Source organism: Felis catus, chromosome A3, assembly GCF_018350175.1.
Source record: "Felis catus isolate Fca126 chromosome A3, F.catus_Fca126_mat1.0, whole genome shotgun sequence".
NCBI lineage: Eukaryota > Metazoa > Chordata > Mammalia > Carnivora > Felidae > Felis > Felis catus.
The window spans coordinates 15,610,381-15,629,641 of NC_058370.1; the positions used below are offsets into that span (position 1 = coordinate 15,610,381).

Consider the following 19,261-nt stretch of genomic DNA (forward strand, 5'->3'; position numbering starts at 1 on the left):
TTTCTAAAATCATGAGAGGTTTATTTGCACAGAATTATGTAAGTAGATATAAAATTTTCTTACAGATGCTGAAAAGACCTTCCAAAAAGTCAACTCTCATTCATTCTTTTTAAAAACTATATACACATTTGATAAACTAAAAACTTGACCAAGACCTACTTCATGGAGAGACCCAAATCCTTTTCCATTAAGGTTAAGACACAAATCCTTTTCCATTAAGGTTAAGAAGAAAGATATCCACTAACTTCACTACCATTTCATATTATACTGGAAGAATTAGCAGTGTGTTGTACAGGATTTTAAAAATTAGACACATGAAAATTACAAATAAATAATTAAAATTATCATCGCAGATGACATGATCGTGTATCTATCAAAGCCAAAAGATTCTATGCTAAACCCAACAAAGAATTTTGTATTAATATTAAAAAATCATTGCTTTTCTTATGTATCAACGAGAAGTTAGAAGATTTAATGTAAGAGAACATTTCATTTATAACACAACAAAACATTTAAACACCAGAAATAAACACCATAAGAAATTACCAAAATTTTAAAACATTTCTGAAAGACTCAAAAGTACACTTAATTAGGAAGACATCCCTTGTCCTTGGATGGAATGCTTGCAGCAAAATAAAACTGTCCAATTTCTTCAAGTTAATTTCACATGACCTCAACAAAGTACCGATTAGGTTTTTTTTCTCCCCAGGGCTTAGAGGAGTTGATTGATTCTAAACTTCATATGAAAAGTAAACAAGCAAGAATAACTAGGAAATCCCTGAAAAAGGAAAGTATCAAAGGACTAGCCTTACCATATGTTAAATGATAGTATCATGTCTCTAGAGTTAAAGCAGTGTGGTATTGGTATACGAATAGATCAGTTAAAGGAACAAAATAGAAAGCTCCAGAGAAGACTCAGCTACAAATGGAAATATAATGTATGATAAACGTGGCATTTCAAGTCACTGGAGAAATGATATAAGGAAAACTGTAATAATTTTTCAATGCATGTCAAAAAAAAGAAAAAGAAAAAAGAAATTATAGACAAAATCAAAAGAAAAATTTGGAACAAATATTCTCCGTTAATATCATAGAAAAGGAGCTAATCCCCCTGATATATAAAAAGCTTTTTAAAATAAAGAAGAAAATGATCAGAAACCCAAGAGGAATGTGGGTAAAACACAGGATAGAAGATTCATAGGAAAAAAATTAAAATTGCTCTTGAAATAAGGAAAAAAATAAATATCAGCCTCTCGTATAGGAAAACTATGCATTGAAAATTATGCTCTGATACCATTTTCTACCAGACTGGCAAAAATCTAAAAGTTTAACAGCAAACTCCATTGGCACAGCCATGAAGAAACAGTCTTTCTCAGACATAGCTGATAGGAATCCAAAAGAGTGCTGTTCCCGGGGATGGGAATTTATCAGTGTTTAACCAAATTATTCATGTATCTATACTGTCAGTAATCCCATTCTAGGAATCTCCCCCGAGGACGTATGTCAACAATCATGCTAACATAATTAGTGACATTTGTAATAGCAAAAGATTGTAAATGCAAGACAAGGAAATGAGAGAAATAAACTTATGATCTATCCACACAATATTACAACACCATTAAAAAAAAATCGAGTGATGGTCTCTATGAGCTGAGATGAATTCTCAGTCACACTGCTAAGTGAAAATAATGTATGTACTAAGCTATCCTTCACCATAAGAGACAAATGCAAATAAGAATATATATTTTTCTCTATCATAATATATATTATTATTATTTATATTATATATTATATATATAATGAAAATGTAAGAAAGATAAAGCATAAATGAATAAATGAGTGAAATTGTTACTTAAAGGGATTGGGTGGAAGAGGAATGAGAAAAAGCTGCTATAACTGTAGCGTTTTATATAATTCTGATTTTTCACCCCCAGCTTTATTGAGATATAATGACCTATAATGTGTAAGTTTAAGGTGTGCAATGTGATGATTGGATACATGAACATACCGTAAAAATTTTCCCACAATAACACTAGTTAACACGTCTTTTATCTCAAATAGTTACCATTTTTGTTGTAGTTGTCATTAGAGCAAGAACATTAAAGCTCAACTCTCATAGCAACTTTCAAGCATACCATACAGTTCCGTGAACTACAGTCACCATGCTCTACACCGATCCCTGGAGCTTAATTCCTCTTTTATTCCCAAACTTAGTTATCTTACGACTGAACGTTTGTACTCTTGGGCTATCTCCCATTTCCCCCACCCCTCCACCCCTGGCAACCACCATTCTAATCTGTTTCTATGAGTTTGATGTTTTCAGATTCCAAATGTAAGCGGGACGGGATAGTATTTGTCTTTGTCTGGCTTATTCCACTTAGCATAATGCCCTCAAGGGCCATCCATGTTGTCACAAATGGCAGGATTTCCTTCCTTTTTAACGTCTAGAGAATATTCCATTTTATGTATGCACCACGTTTACTTCATCCATTCATCTGTCAGTGGACACTTAAGTTGTTTCTATGTCTTGGCTATAGTGAATAATGCTGCAGCGAACATGGGAATGCAGGTATCTTTTTGAGATGGTAACTCAGTCTCCTTTGGATATATACTCAGAAGTGAGACTGCTGGATCATATGTTAGGTCTACTTTTACTTTTTTTTTTCTTAAGGAACTCTCCTACCGTGTTCCCTAGTGGCTGTACCAATTTGCATTCCCACCAACAGGGCACAAGGGCTCCCTTTGCTTTACATCTTGCCAGACTTTGTTATCTCTTGTTTTTTTGATGATGGCCATTCTATCAGGCATGAGGTGGTATCTCATTGTGTCTTTGATTCGCATTTCCGTGATGTTTAGTAAAGTTGATCACCTTTTCATGTACTCGTTAGCCATTTGTATGTCTTTGAAAAAATGTCTATTCAAGTCATCTGTCCACTTTTTAATTGTTTAGGGTTTTTTTTTTTTGCTATTGAGTTATATAAATTCTTTATATATTTTGGATATTAACCCTCATATCAGATATATGGTTTGCAAATATTTTCTCATCCTGTAGGTTCCGATGTCAGGAAGCTTTCCCTGTTCTAGTAGTTATATGGTTTCACTTCTTATGCTTAAGGTCCATTTCAAGCTAATTTTTCTGAGTGGTGCAGACAGGGGTCCAATTTCATTCATTTGTATCTGGATATCCAGCTTTCCCAACACCATCTATTGAAAAGACTATCCTCTCCCCACTGAGTATTCTTGGCTCCCCCGTCAAACATTAGTCAACCATGTATACGAGGGTCCATTTCTGGGCTGTCATTCCATTCGTCCATGTGTCCACCTTCATGCCAGTAATATGCTGTTTTCCTCTGTGCCCAATGTGGGGCTTGAACTCATGACCCCACGATCAAGAGTTACACGTTCCGCCAACTGAGCCAGCCAGGCGCCCCAATACTACACTGTTTTTATTGCTATGGCTTTGCAGGAGAGTCTGATATCAGGAGGGGTGATGCTCCTAGCATTATCCTTTCTCAGTATTGCTTTGGTGCTCCAGGGTCTTCTGTGGCTCCACAGGAATCTTAGGATTGTCTTTTCCATCTCTGTGAAAAATGCCATGGGAATTTTGGTAGACGTTGCATTGAATCTGTAGATAGCCGGGGCGCCTGGGTGGCGCAGTCGGTTAAGCGTCCGACTTCAGCCAGGTCACGATCTCGCGGCCCGTGAGTTCGAGCCCCGCGTCAGGCTCTGGGCTGATGGCTCAGAGCCTGGAGCCTGTTTCCGATTCTGTGTCTCCCTCTCTCTCTGCCCCTCCCCTGTTCATGCTCTGTCTCTCTCTGTCCCAAAAATAAATAAACGTTGTAGATGGCCTTGGGTAGTATGGACATTTTAGCAACATTAACTCTTCTAACCCATGAACACAAGATATCTTTCCATTTATTGGTGTCTTCTTCAATCTCTTCCATCAGTGTCTTTAGTTTTCAGTGTACAGATCTTTCACCTCCTTGGTTAAATTTCTTTCGAAGTCCTCTGCTTCTTATCCTTTACAGTCCACATGCTTTTGCAGGGAGGCCACACACGCAGATGTCTTGTCACTCATTTTCTCCATCCAACCACCAGACCAATGAAGCCGTATATGAAGAAGAATCATGTTCATTTGTTCATTTTCCAATCAATGGGCCTTTCCAGCATGTCCACTCTGTTACTCAGAGTGTGCAAGTCCTACCCTGGCTGCTAGGGGCACACAGATGAGTCAGGCCAAACTGGAACCCAAAGGAGGTATTAGTGATAAAACCAGGGCTTCATCAGGGACGCTTGGGAAGCTTTGGGGCTTAGTGGGGAAAGAGAATTCAGAGACCACATACACCAGGGATTCGTCTGTGGAGAGAAAATCAGGTCAGAGCGATCATACTAGAACTAGCCAGGTTACCTCCAGGTCCATAGGCATCCATGGCCACCAGCCCCTCGCATTTCCTTAGGCCAAGCAGAGAGGGAGAATGGAGGTGGTATAGTTACATGAACACTGCTCATGAGGTCAGGACGCTGACCTTCAAATCCTAGCTTTTTACTGCATCGGTGCCTTCATTTTTCCATCTGTAAAATCTGGCCATTGGACTAATCCAAGGAGTTCTTTATATTCTGGTCCTATTGGGTTTGGCCCTTGGTATCAGACTAGACCCATTCGACCTGGGGAATGACCACAGCCACGGCCCTCCAGATACATGAGCTCCGCAGCACACAAGATTCCCTGCACCACTGTTGGCTTGAAGGATGCGATTATGGCCATCGTAATGAAGAAACTGAGTGTCACTGAGTCTCAGAGAGGTGCTGCCACCTGCCTGAGGCAACAAGCAAGTCAGAGGCAAAGCGGACATTCAAACCTCGGTCTCATGAGCCCTGTGACAGGGCTGCTTCTCCAAGCTTCTCCCTCCCAGGGCCCAGGTCAGAGAGATCGGGCCTAGAAGCACAGACACAGGTGACCCTCTAGGTTCTGCGCCTGGAGGACGGCAGGAGGTGGTGTGGAAAGGCAGAGGTTCTGCCAGTTGTTAGGGGTGAGGCAGCCCCTGGCCAAAGACAGCAGAGCATCAGCGGATTTAGGCCACGCTGGGGGAGGGGGGTGGCCGGTGTGTCCTCTATCTGAGCCTAGCCCTTCTTACCTTCCTCAGAGTCCTTGTACCAGAGCCTCAGCCCCGCCTCACCCGGCCCCACAGAAGCCAACCCCTCTCCCCAGTGCCCCCAGGCTGAACCATCTGGTAGAGGAAGGCCTGATTCCTTTAATCCAGTGGGCCCCCTGGTGGACCGGCTGGTGGTTGCCCTTCAGTCAAGAAATAAGATTTACAACGTGGGCAGTGGCAGGGACCTAGCCAGGCCTTGTCCCCAAGCAGATACAGAGCGAGCCCTGTTGCACCCCAAGACTCTGTCTTCAGTCTCAGCCTTTGCCCCTTCCTTGTAGATAGGAGCTTCTCCCCCAAGTCCAGAACATTCGTAGGATTCCTGCACCTCACACAACAAGCACGAGGCCAGCATCGCTTCTTCTCTGAGCATGGCTGGTCATCCTGGCACAAAGCTGAGGGCCGACAGACCTGGCACCAGTCCAGGGAGGGGGCAGGCTCTAGCTTTTTCTGCTTCTGCAGAAGGACAACAGGGACAAGGAAGGAGTGCATTTGACAAGTGTGCAAGAGACCATCTTCCCAGAAGCCCAAAGGAAGGGACGGGGGTGTCAAGATCCTTCAAGACCCGAAGCAGCCATGACCCAGAGACGGGCGAGGAGAGAGTGCCAGGGACCGGACTGATAGGTGGGCAATGAGAGTCCCCGGCTCAGGAGGGAAGGTAGAGGGTTCAGATTCTGGTGCTCCTGGCCCAGGGAAAGAGACACACAGAACAAGGAATGGCAAAAACAGAGAGAGGGAGGAAACGAAGACAAACATCTGGAAACATTATGATGAAAACTGAGAGTCAGAGACAGAAGGGCAGGCAGAGAGAGAGAGAGAGAGAGAGAGAGAGTAATAAAAATTTAAATGACCCAGAACTTAAAAGAAATCCAGATAGATATCGAGAGGTAATGCGGTGAAGAATAAGGGGACAAGGAGATATATGTGAGGTGACACATATACGTGGAGATATACGTGAGGTGAAGGACAACAGAGAGACAGAGGGAAATGTGGCAGACAGAGCTGTTTGGTCAAAGGATGATTTCGGGTGGTCAGACACACTCGGAGATGGGGCCCTCATAAAGAACTTGCCGCTGTTTGCCAGGGTGCCCTTTCTTGGCCTGCCCAGTAGAAGGACTTGACTGAGCTCCTGCCTTGGGAAAGGAAGAGAAGGTCACCCCCAAGCTAGCCAGGAGCCCCTCCATCTCTGACCCACTCGGAGAGATATAGTAGGTGAAATTCATTCAGGCACCCTCTGTCAGCGTGGCCGACGTTCTAGATTGTTCTGTGTTCTGAGACTTCCTCCACCATTCCCCTTCTTGTGCTCCCCCTCCAGAGGAGGCAGCCCTGCCTTGCGGTCTGGGGGCTCCCCTTGTTTCCTTGCCTCCCACTGACCACCCCTGCCCCCAGGCATTTCTCCCAAAAAACTCCTGATTATCTAATCTTGTCTTGACATCTGCTTTTCAGAGGCTCCAAAGAACGCACACATCCATTTGTTTTGGCTTGAATTATTCAAGCAGGGATGGAAAAGAAAGTGCGGAGGCAGAAGAAGTTTTGGAAAAGTAAGAACATGTGTTTTTCTAATACATATCATTATTAAATGAAGACGGTTTTCAGATTTCATTAGAAACATTAGAATGAGTGCCTGGGTGGCTCAGTGGGTTAAGTGTCCGACCTCGGCTCAGGTCACGATCGCACTGTTCCTGAGTTTGAGGCTCTGCATGGGGCTCTGTGCTGACAGTTCAGAGCCTGGAGCCTGCTTCGGGTTCTGTGTGTGTGTCTCTCTCTCCACCCCTCCCCTGCTCGTGCTCTGTCTTTGTCTCTCAAAAGTAAACATTGAAAAAAATTACAAAAGGAAAGAGTGAGGTCCCCGTTGTATTTATTTATTTTTTTAAAAGTTGATTGATTTATTTTGAGAGAAAAAGGGGGGAGGGGCAGAGAGAGAGGGAGACAGAGAATCCCAAGCAGGCTCCGCTGTCACTGCAGAGCCTGACGTGGGGCTTGATCTCATGAACCATGAGATCATGACCTGAGCTGCAATCAAGAGTCAGATGCCTAACTGACTGAGCCACCCAGGCACCCCTCCCATTGTATTTAAGTGAAAATACTCACCATATCCCTAAAATTTTAGCACTTGCAACCATGTAAGTTATGATGAAAAATATTATACGTCAGCTTGAAACATTCCAGGCAACGGCAGCTTCACAAAACTTTGTTTCAGGTGTGTGTGTGTCCAAGAAAAATAAATTTCTTGAAGGCCACGCTCCCCGACCTGAAATCCTTGTGTGACTCCTAATTAAGACTGAATCACATAGCAGAAGGTAAGAAATGCAAGGGTATCATTTCATTATTAGGTAGCTTAGGGGCTGCACCCCCACACTAAGACTTAAGGTTGCTAAACTGGGTCACAGTGTTTCTTTTCCTGATTTATGATGGGTCTACATTTGAGACCCTAAAGTAGCTTGGAACAAAGGCACGACCTGCTCCATTTCCAGCCCTAAGTTCCAGACGTGGCCCGAGAACACGCTACTCGCACAAGTGGAAAGGCAGCAACACCAGAGACAATCACCCGTCTTCCTCATCCACCTGGGGGTAATGTGTACAGCTGTCACAGGATCCAGACCCAGAAGATAGGACTCAAAAATGCCCCTGGAATCTGATCAACAAAAAATCTGAAGGTCAGGAGACATTGCGAGAGAGAAACATATCCGAAAAAACAGAAGTGCAAGAACCAAACAAAATGAAATGTGAAACAGTAACTTCTTCCCTTTTAACAAACTCTAAAGGACCCCCCCCCCCCCCCGCAAAGGCTGAAGACAGAGAAGCGAGGTGGGGGGCGGGGGGACATCCAGGAGTCATAGATTTTCATGTAGTTTTAAATATACAACACTATTTCTTTCTGTTGTTTTCATATTAATAAGCATTTAACTTTTGATGAAAGAAAGTTTGGGGAGTGAGAAGAGTGTGGAGGAACTGGGGGTCAGTTATCCAGGTCTCAGCCGGTGCCATGGGTCTTCTCAGGTCTGGTTAAGAAGGGGTTTCTACCTGGGGAGAGAGGAGGGAATCAGAGATGTGGGAAGGTGCAAACTGTAGCGGGGTGGGGGGCATAGACTGGGTCCCCAGACCACCCAGGGCCTGAATCCTGCCAGCTACTCTCTTCCCAGGGGCACTGGGAGGTGCTGCCCAGGAATCAGGGACAAGGGAGAGAGAATTCCAGGAGAGACATCCTCAGGAATGAGAATCTTAGAATCCCTTACCTCACATTTTTAATGTGGAGAGTAAAGTGATTCACTATTATAAGCTGTAAGGAAAAAACAATGGCAATTGAAAATAATCATACTAAAAATTCGGGAACAGTTGAGGGGCTTGGAGATCACTTCATCCAAACGGCACCACCATTCAAAAGAAAGGCGTGATGTCTATTACAGGAAATCAAACTGCGCCTTTTCCTCGGAAGGGGTTCTTGGGGCCTCCCTCTCTAGGGCCCACGAGACGAATTTCAGGGTAGATCCCAATTGTAAAGCTCTGTTCTCCAAGGTTTCTCAGGGCAGTGACGGTTCTCGATTCCCTCCGGGACACCGTGTTCTTCGGGAACATTCCTGGGGCAGAGGCTAGAGCAGCAGACGCGGGGTTGGGGCGGGGGTGGCGGTGTCTCACCTCAATCCCAGCTTGTCAAGGGCTCCAGACACTGCTTCTTGCAGTTGTAGAAACAACACTTCTTCGTCCTGCGGCAACCCTTATCGCGCTTGCACGCAGGGAAGAGGGTGAAAGGGCATTCAAGAAGAAACTCTGGGCAATAGCCAGGTTTCTGGTAAGCTGGGGAGAAATGCCACAGGGTGAGGTGGGGGCCCCGGAGCGTCGTGGCCAGGCATCGAGGCCGGCAGGTCCCCGGGACCGCTCCGAGGAATGTTCCCCCACCCCAGCCACACGCGAGCCCGCTGCGCCCGGACACACTCACGCCTCTGCCGCTTCCGCTTCGCGGGATGCGCCGTGTGCAGGCAGACGAGGAGGAGGAGGAGGATGAAGGCGAGCGCGTAGAGGCCAAGCAGCTTCATGACGCGGCCAAGTGTGTGCCTAACGCGCGGGCAGATTCTTGGCTTATATCGCCTCTGGCGGGGGCCCGCCAGCAGGGGGCGCTGTGGTTCCCAGGGTCCAAGGTCACAGGTGCCTCTCTGGGACCAGGAAAGAGCAGCGGTTTCCTTCCCCACACCCTCTAGGAGAGGCTCTGCAAGAACTCCTAGGCGTCACTTTGTAGCTTGCGAGAGCCCAGGAGAGCTCCCGCCTTTTCAGGGAGGTTCCGGGCTGGCCTGGCCCCTGATTCTTCGTGCTTTATGGAGTGGATTTTGAGGCAGTAGGAGGGAACTGACTTTCCCCGGGGGCGCTCGTTAGATCGGACAGACTCCTCCCTTCTCACTGTGTATCCAGAACGATGTAAAACCCATCCCTCTGAGCAGATTTCAGAAATGGGTACATTTGAAGAGCTTACTTTGAACAAATGAACATTGGAAACACACACAGGCACAACAACAAGGCAAGAAAATGAGCTATTAGCAAGATAATATCTAGATTTATGGAGACTATCAATACATGGGGCCCTGACGAGACAGAACTTTAAGATGTGTGATGAATGTTTTCTACCGCCGGTCTTTATGCCTCCATGACCTCGTATAAACTTCATTTGCTGCTGAGGTCAAAAGTCTAACTGCAGGTCACTTTGGAATGTGAAACCAAGGCCCCAAGACCATGCTGGCTCTCCCTGCCCTCCCATAAAAGTGTATGATGTCCCTGCTTGCTTGGTGGCCCTTTTCTGCAGCTCTCTGCCTCCCACAGCTGATCCCGATTCTCCTGTGTGTATCCGTAAGTCTGTTTCTTCCCATTGCTTAAGATGGGTATGGTTTTTTTCAACACTATATGGTCGGTTTAACTCTCAGAAGTCTAGAATACTTCTTATTAACAAATAAAGGGAAAATCATGATCATCTTCACATCAGCAGTAGAATATATTAAAAAAATCGTTTCTCTATTGATGGTAAAAGAACATACTGGCACAGGGTTAGAAGTTCACTGAGTTCATTTGATAGCAAGCGTCTATGAAATCCCTATTACGGAGGTAAGTACTTTCAGAATGCTGGAGTCAGAGCTGCTCCTCCATAAAAGCTGTTCGAATACTACAAATATTGTCAAAATCAACCTTTTCAGAATGTTAGGACTTACCAAAGGCTTGCAACAATCTATGAAGTCTTTATTCAAGAAGAACAGGTGAATCTCAGCGAGAAGAGAGAGCGCTGTGGCCAGTTGATTTACTCCGTTCCCATCCCTTTCTTCCTGGCTGTGCGGCAGCCCGGAGGCCAGCAGGCTTGCGCTGCGGTAGCTCTGAGGACCAGCAGAATGGCAGGTGCAGAAACAGAGAATGGATTTGATGCTGCTCAAAAGCTCCGTCTCCAGAAAATTGTCACTATTTGACCTGTCTGGCACCTTCCTTTTTTTTTTATGAAGAGCCCGTATTTATTCCACCTAACTCAGAGCTTGCTTTTTGTGCTCAGTCCTCTCCCTGGGTCAGTCCTTTTGACATCGTGGCTTCTTCAGACAAGGAGACCAATTGGAGCTAGTGAGAGGCTGACCACAAACCCTAAAAGGAGGAAGTGGGGAATGAAATGTTTAGGAGGTTTTGAAGATTCTATCCTATTCACGAGAATTCATGGGAATCGAGAAGCCCACACACACGCGTGGGGTTGTACTTCTGTCTGGGGCTGTGTACATGCCTCTGAATAGGGGCCTGCTGCTCCATTTACATATTGGCCACATCCTTAATCTCGATTAGGATTTTATGGCAGATTGTGATGGTTGTCATGAACTTACTATTCAGGTTGGATACCATCACTATCTTGGGATCTCTCTTGGTGTCCACCTTGTTGTATATGATTGAGTGGTTCTTGTTTTGTTTTGTTTTTTAATTTTTTAATGTTTATTTTTGGGGGAAGAGAGAGAGAGAGGAAGAGACAGCGTTGTGGGGGGAGGGGCAGAGAGAGAGAGAAAAGGAGGCACAGGATCTGAAGCGGGCTCCAGGCTCTGAGCTGTCAGCACAGAGCCCCGCATGGGGCTCGAACCCACAAACCACAAGATCATGACCTGAGTGGAACTCGGAAGCTTAACTGACTGAGCCACTCAGGTGCCACGAATGGTTCTTGTTCTTGATATTAGCCTGGCATGTCACTGTATATAGGCCATGCCCTTGATTAGGATTTTGTGTCTGATTATGATCACTGTCACATACTTGCTTTAAAGTTAGGCTATAAAGTTGGTCTTTGGAGCCAGCCTGGTGTCTGCCTTTTTGTTCAGAATCGTGTGGACCTTGTTCTCTTTAGAAATCTATATGATCCATCTGGTAATTGATAATAAGAATCTTGGGGCTCAATAGTCTCCAAAGTTCCCTTCCATCTCTTACCACTACCCACCTGTTCCCAACCACTCATGATATTCCCCAAAGGGCTGTGGTTTGTGTGGTTTGGGTTGTGGAAGACTTTGTTCCAAAAAAAAAAAAAAAAAGGAATTAGTTCCCATCAGGGAAGAGAGTATGTGGTTCTCTCCTAGCACCCAGGATACCCTTAAAAGCCATTCTCCTTGACTAGCTTTTCCCCTAAGACCACCTCCTACACTCACTACTGAGTCCCTTCATAGCTGCTTGCTTCTTAAAAATGAGGAGCAGAGGAAGGACAAAGATGTGGGACTTCATCTTGCCAGGAAAACCTTGGCTGAGAGCTGAGCTGAGTTTCTCATGTATGCCTTCCCTTGACTGTGTGTGTCAGGGGTCAGCCAAAGTTACGAAAGGCCCTGCCCTTTCTTCGCTTATCAGTAAATGCCAACTTCCTCACTCCTGCTCAACAGGGGCCACTGTCAGAGTCCCCAGGGACTTTGCAAAGGGATACAACGTCGGAGGCCTTTGTCTTCCCCTATAAGCTCCAGCAAATCTTTATCAACACTCATAGATCATCATGCTAAGCCTTCTGTATTTACAGAAGAAACTCAGTCCAGAGAAAAGAGACTTACTTCAGGTTACAAAACTAATCCTTCCATGATGCCATCATTTAAATATTCCATCACAGAAACGCCTGTATGGCTCAGTTGGTTTAAGCGTCCAACTCTTGATTTCAGCTCAGGCTCATGAGATCGAGCCCCTTGTTGGGCTCCGTGCCGACAGCGTGGAGCCTGATTGGGATTTTCTCTCTCCCTCTCTCTCTCTCCTGCTCACTCCTACTCTCTCTCAAAATAAATAAACATAAAAAATTTAAAAAATATTTAAATACTCCATCACAAATATAACCCTGTACTTCTCCTTGTTTCAAAATGGTCTTGAGACAACATTCTATTTTACTGAGGAGGAACAGTCATAGAGGTAGAAAGACATTGAAGACAAATGAAAGCCAAAGAAAGAAGACTTCAAGAAGTAAACAGTGTGCACCAATTACAAAACTGACTGTGAAGTTCATCACAATAAAGACTGACATGTGCCCAAAGCTTTATTGTCTCCAGCTGCTGCTAGTAACTTTAATTACAGAAGATTAATACAATTGTTGGGTTGAGTTGTCAGTTGGAGGATAGAGAACAGAAGTAGTCTTTTCAAGAAGTCCGAATTTGCAATGGCATGGGAGTCTGGGCTGTACCTGTGGGTAAGGTGAGCTCCAGAGATATTTTCAAAGGATGGGAGGAATTTGGCAGGTTTTAATGGTGATGGCAATGAATATTGGATAAAGAAGTAAGAGTGTTGGTTTTTTTTATCGAGTTCTTTTCAGTAAATCTATCTAAACAACAAAATTAAATTTTTTAAATGTTCATTTATTTACCAAGAGAGGGTGGGGAGAGGAAGAGAGAGAGAGAGAGAAAGAGAGAGAGAGAATCCCAAGCAGCCTCTGTGGAGCGCAACAGAGGGCTCGATCTGTGAGATCATGACATAAGCCAAAATCAAGGGTCTGATGCCCAACTGAATGAGCCATCCAGGTGCCCCCAAATTAATTTTTTAATAAAAAAATTTCCTGCATCAATAGTAAACAGCTACAGCCCAATAGTCTGTGAAGAATGTTTGCCACCATCAATGAATTTATTAATATATTGAGAGAGGATGCAAAGAGAATATTTCCAACTTATCTAGAGAAGTGCAGCTTTCTGCAAATGTGAGAAGGTCCTGAATAGTCCAAAGAGCACTCCTTTACTTTGACCCATGAAATTGGCTAGTGGACAGACCACAGGACCAGTGAAGCATCCCAATAGTGACCGTGTGTGGATTCAAAACACCATGGAAGGTGGTTCTGAAGGAAGGATGGCTTTGACAACACATTTCCAATCATTCTAGCCTAAAATCCTGATCTACTTGTAGGGAATGCCATATGTAAAGGTAAAGATCAACCAAGCTTTTTATGTAAAGAACAGAGATTAAAAATTACTAAGTTGTCAAACATAATGCATGTGGGCTAAATGGTTTCACTAAGCCATTCTGAGCTCCTACCAAGGTTATGTGTGTGCCCCAAGGGTGGTAATATCAAAAGCTGAGGGGCAAAATTCCCCTTGGTCAGAGACCTGAGCAGATTAGGTTGAAATGTTCCTGAACTATAATTGTCTACAGTGCCTATTGTGCCCTAATTACCTTTGTACTCCTTCCTGCCATTCCCTCAGGAAAATACCAGAAACCACTCTGTTCCAGGTGGGCCAGTAGAAGAAAGGATCTGACAGCATTAATTTTAGTTATGAATCCAAGAACAAAATCTTTGTTGCATCCTGTGTGCAGAAGATACAGATAAAACAAAGGGGCTGAAGATTTGCAAAAACAAACCAGAAAATCGCAGACCAAAAATAGCATGAGATTATGATATTCATATTATAATACAATTCAGGGGTGCTTAGGTTGCTCAGTTGGTTAAGTGCCTGACTCTTGGTGTCAGCTCAGGTCATGATCTCATGGCTGTGGGATCGAGCCCCACAACAGGCTCTGTGCTGACAGCAGGGCTGACAACATGGAGCCTGCTTGGGATTCTCTCTCCCTCTCTCCCTGCCCCTCCCCTGGTCTCTCTCTCTCTCTCTCTCTCTCACTCACTCTCTCTCTGTCTCAAAAAAAAAACTTTAAAAAATAAAATTCAATGAAATTTGAAAAAAAATGCATTTCAAAATTTAAAAAGAATGTATTGATACAAATGAAAGAAGCAATCAGTGTTTTCAAAAGCATAAAAATGGTATTATTGGTGAATAAGTCCTTGGTATGATGTCTTGATAGGGAAAGGAAAAGCTCCTCCTGGAAAAATCAAGAAGAGGGAGGAAAATATTAAAATATGTAAAATTTGATATGACAATGGGAAAATAACACACCCAAAGGAAAAAAGAGGGGAATTTTACAGTGTTTTGCTCAGTTCAATGCAAAATTACTTGACAACATAGAAAATGTTACAGAATGAATTACCTCATTGCTTTAAGAATAGACAGAAAACCCGAACTGTACAAATATGAAAGAGGTACAGGAAATTGTCTATTCATCTCTTGCCTTAGTGCCACAAAGCGCTAGGCCTAGATGATTTAATATAGAGCAACAGGATGAGAGAAATCATAGTAGAAAGCTCCTGCAGAAACTTCCTTAAGACTGTGGAAGAAGAAATGGTTGCGGAGAAAGTACAAGCCCCACATTAACATGTACAGGAGCAGGATGGGTGACAGGGACATTCACCGGGCTGATAGTTTGGATCAGCTGATACAGCAAAGCCTACCCCTCTCTACCACTTGTATTTGGAGTAGTGTTCATTTCCAAGAGTTTTACATCTAGCAAAACTACCCATCAAAAATGAAAGAGAAATTAAGACACTCCCAGAAAAATAAAAACTGAAGGATTTCATCATTGCTAGACATCACCTATGAGAAATGCTAAATGGAGTCCTTGAGGAGAAATGGAAGAACACTCCACAGTAATCCCAAACCAGAAAAAGAAACAAAGGACAATAGTAAAGGTAAATATTTCATCCACATTCCTGGTTACAGCTGCCATAATAATTCAGCATATACATGTGCCACCATTGATTAATCACCCTCCTTCCTGTGTGTGGGCATTTAGTTTGTTTCCAGTACTTTGCACTTGCAAACAATACTGCAATTAATACATTTACTTTAATTCCACACTTTGGCTTATATTGTTCTATGGGTTTGGAATTGCTACTGGACAAGTATCACTTGCCACCGGAAGGTATAACCCTATACTTTCATTCAGGGTCAGGCTAAACTAATGCGTCAATGGTCGTTTTTGAAAAACTCCTAAATCCCCCTGCCTTGGTCTACCTCCTGTGGAAAGAAAAATGATTTGAAATCAGAACAGATAGTTCCCATTCCCAGCTCTGCTCCTGACTCCTAAACAGTTTTCCCATCTGTAAGGAGGATGCGGTTTTCTGATCCTGTCAACAGGGATTTCAACTCCAAACTCAATGTAGGGTTGTGGCTTGCGGTATCTGTTATGAGCTGCAAAGAACCTGGATGCCTGGGGACAGACACACATGGCTGGCTAGAACAGAGTCTGCAAGGTCCTGGAAAGTGGCTCAAGTGTAGCTAAGCTTAATACTCGTTCTTCTAACCCCGGGGTGCACAAAGACCCTGGAGAGGGGGTATCTGATTCTTTGTCTCAGCAACAGATAGGTGGTACTGGGGAACTGTGGGTCTCTTGTGGAGGGTGGTGTCAAACAATGACCTATTTTCTGGGCTCTTTCCTCACAAGCCACACTGAACACTATCTCCAACACAGCTCCATGGATGTAGCTCAGAGATTCTGCCCAGGGTAAGAGGCAGTCTGTAACAACAGAGGGCTCTGAAGCTCTCCCCCCAAAACTGACTTTATTTAAAACAGAACGTGGGAAAGTTCAAGCCTGTAGGCGCTCTTGAACACAATGAAGATTTTGGTGGGAAGCAATTAAGAAGAAGGTGGCAGCTCCGTGAGAGCAAAAAGCTCAGTGACAGGCCAACTAGTTGACTAATTTACAACTAGTAATTCCCTGAGAGATTCATGGAAAAAGAACCCTCCTGGGTGGGAACAAATCTCAAAGACTGACCTCATAGACTACTTCTGCAGCGGGGCTCAAATAATTGGATAAAACTGTGAAACAATTTCTGCCACAGGGAATGTTTGGAAAAAATAGAGCAATCAATTGTCAATTTCGTGGAGCCTACAAGCTGGGTGTGATGCTGACAGCCACACAGCTTAACAGACAGCCTGGAAGAATGATGGTGATCTTTCTAAAGTAACACTCACAGGCTGGGACATGGGAAAGGACCTAAGCTTGTTAGAAATTTTCAGTATTTGAGTGTTTTTGGTATTTGGAGGGATCCAACGTGCTCTCAACCAGGGCAGTTTTGCCCCCCCTGAGGACACCAGACAATGCCTGGAGACATTTAGTCACACCACAGGGGGATGATCTAGGCAGAGGCCAGGAATGTTGCCAAGCATCCTACAATGCACAGGAAAACTCTGATCCCCACAAAAAAAAAGAATTATCTATCCCAAAATGTTAACAGTGCCAAGGTTGAAGAATCCAGGGTTGGGTGTCGTGGACCAGTACTTGTGTTCATCAGGGACAGTTAAGGAAAGGATGTGATTGGGTGTTGAGTCCTCCCTGAAAGGAGCAGGGTCAAGCAGACTTTGGTCAGCTGTCCTTCTGCATCTTAGTCTTTTTTTTTTTTAATTTTCTTTTTTACATTTACTTATTTTTGAGAGTCAGAGACAGAGCACGAGCGGGGGAGGAGCAGAGAGAGAAAGAGACACAGAATCGGAAGCAGGCTCCAGGCTCTGAGCTGTCAGCACAGAGCCCAACGCAGGGCTTGAACCCACAAACCGTAAGATCATGACCTGAGCTGAAGTTAGACGCTCAACCAACTGAGCCACCCAGGCGCCCCTGCGTCTTACTCTTTATGAAACTTTGGTTCTTCCAGTGACTCTGTTGCTCACAATACCTAACGGTGTCCTAATCCATAGATTCCAGATTCTCAGCAGGAGATCTTCCGCTCTTGGTTTTATTTTGAAGATCAATTTTTTAAACCAGGAGTTTGTTTTGATTTTTAGTTTATTTACTTTTTAGAGCCCATTGAACATATTCGGCAACATGCTTGCAATCTTCTAACTGGAATTTCCCAATGCAATTAATGTTTTCATAGCAAGTGCCCTATTTCAAGTAGAAGCCTATTTATGAAAGGACAGGACAAGTCTCCGTTTACTTCAGCTGTTAAGTCCACCCACAAAATTGTTTGAAAATTTTCATTCTATTTTTAAAGGCTCTTTATCTTTATTTTGTTACAGATTTGGTTCTTTGTGCAGTTTACCCTTGAGAGACAGTGTTTCTGAAATGACCCTAGTGTGTTTCCTGCTTTTCTAGTGCTCTCAAGGCCATTTTAAATAAGAAATTACCATATTTCATAGATCAAGTAACTTTCCTACATTCAATAACCAGTGAGAAAACATAGCAAAAGATAAGATTCCATTCACAAAAACAGATATATATATATATATATATATATATATATATATATATAGTTTTTTATTATTATTTTAGAGATAGTGTGAAAGCATGGGAGAGGAACAAAGAGAGAAAGAATCCCAAGATCCCAAGCAGGGCGCACCCTCAGTGCAGAGCCCCATGCAGGGCTCGATCCCACAACCTTGGGATCATGACCTGGGCCGAAATCAAGAATTGGATGCTCAACCTACTGAGCCACACAGGCGGCCCAGATACACTATTTCTTACACTATAAATTTGATGCATTGCAATGAAATAACCAATAGTTAGGGTTTCTAAATGATTTAAAATTGTTCTAAATGCCACCTGATAAAGAAAGCATTTGAGATTTGCCAGGACAAAACTGATGATAAATTATCATGGGAGGAGTTACCCAATGACACATTTTCCCCCTTGTGCTAGACTCTCAGGAATTTTATTTTATTTTGTATTTTATTGAGGTATAATTGACACATGACATTATATTAGCTTCCAGTGTACGGCTTATGATTAGATATAAATATGCACTGCGAAATGATGACCACAGTAAGCTCAAGGACACATAAAATTTTTTTTAGTGTTTATTTATTTTTGAGAGAGAGACAGAGTGTGAGCGGGTGAGGCACAGAGAGACAGGGAGACACAGAATCCGAAGCAGGCTCCAGGCTGCCTGGAGCCCGACGCAGGGCTCAAACTCATGAACCATGAGATCATGACTTGAGCTGAAGTCAGATGCTCAACTGACTGAACCATCCAGTGCCCCAGCTCAATGACACATATTAATGCAACCAAAATTATCATAAAAATACACCAACATAGTTAGGACATACAGTAATGGTGGGGGCATACAGACACATGTCAATGGAAGAAAAAGGAAATTCAGGGCCTATAGGAATTTATAAATGGTAAAGGCAGAATTCCACATCACCAGAGAAGTGTCAGAAAATTCAGTACGTGATATTGAAAGAGATGGTCAGCAATTCCAGCAGGAAATACTGGATTTCTGTCCCATCCATTATCTCAAAACAAGTTTTAGATGATGAAGGATTTAAGTTATAAAAATACTCAAAGAAAACATGACTACAGTTTTGTATAATACTGATATGGAGACGACCTTCCGAAAGCCAGTTGATATAGCTATACACATACAAATGGAAAACTTTTGTAGGGCAAAAATCAATCAGAGAGTAGGAAAAACAATTCGAAATTGGAAAAATAAGAGTAAAGACATATGATGGAAATATACATTCTATAATGTATCAAAAGACTGTTTATAAAATAATAAAGAAAAGAGATGACCTAATAGAAAAATGAGGGGCGCCTGGGTGGCCCAGTCGGTTAAGCATCCGACTTCGGCTCAGGTCATGATCTCGTGGTCTGTGAGTTCGAGCCCTGTGTCGGGCTCTGTGCTGACAGCTCAGAGCCTGGAGCCTGTTTTGGATTCTGTGTCTCCCTCTCTCTCTGACCCTCCGCCATTCATGCTCTGTCTCTCTCTGTCTCAAAAATAAATAAATGTTAAAAAAATAAAAAAATAAAATAAAATCTTAAACAAATAAACATGACTCCTTTTTTATTTGGGCCTATGAGACTGGTCCCCCACCACTGATTTGGGCTAATTCCGTCTGTC

The 19,261-nt window shown here is 43.5% G+C and overlaps 1 long non-coding RNA gene across 1 annotated transcript; it reads right to left on the reverse strand.

The window, feature by feature from the left end:
- Nucleotides 1-7,120: 7,120 nt before the first annotated feature.
- Nucleotides 7,121-9,444, reverse strand: LOC102901520. Its single transcript, XR_439891.4, has 4 exons — nt 9,088-9,444; nt 8,787-8,945; nt 8,387-8,430; nt 7,121-8,174 (listed from the first exon to the last, which is right to left on the reverse strand). It is a non-coding gene; the product is annotated as an uncharacterized LOC102901520 (long non-coding RNA).
- Nucleotides 9,445-19,261: the final 9,817 nt, after the last annotated feature.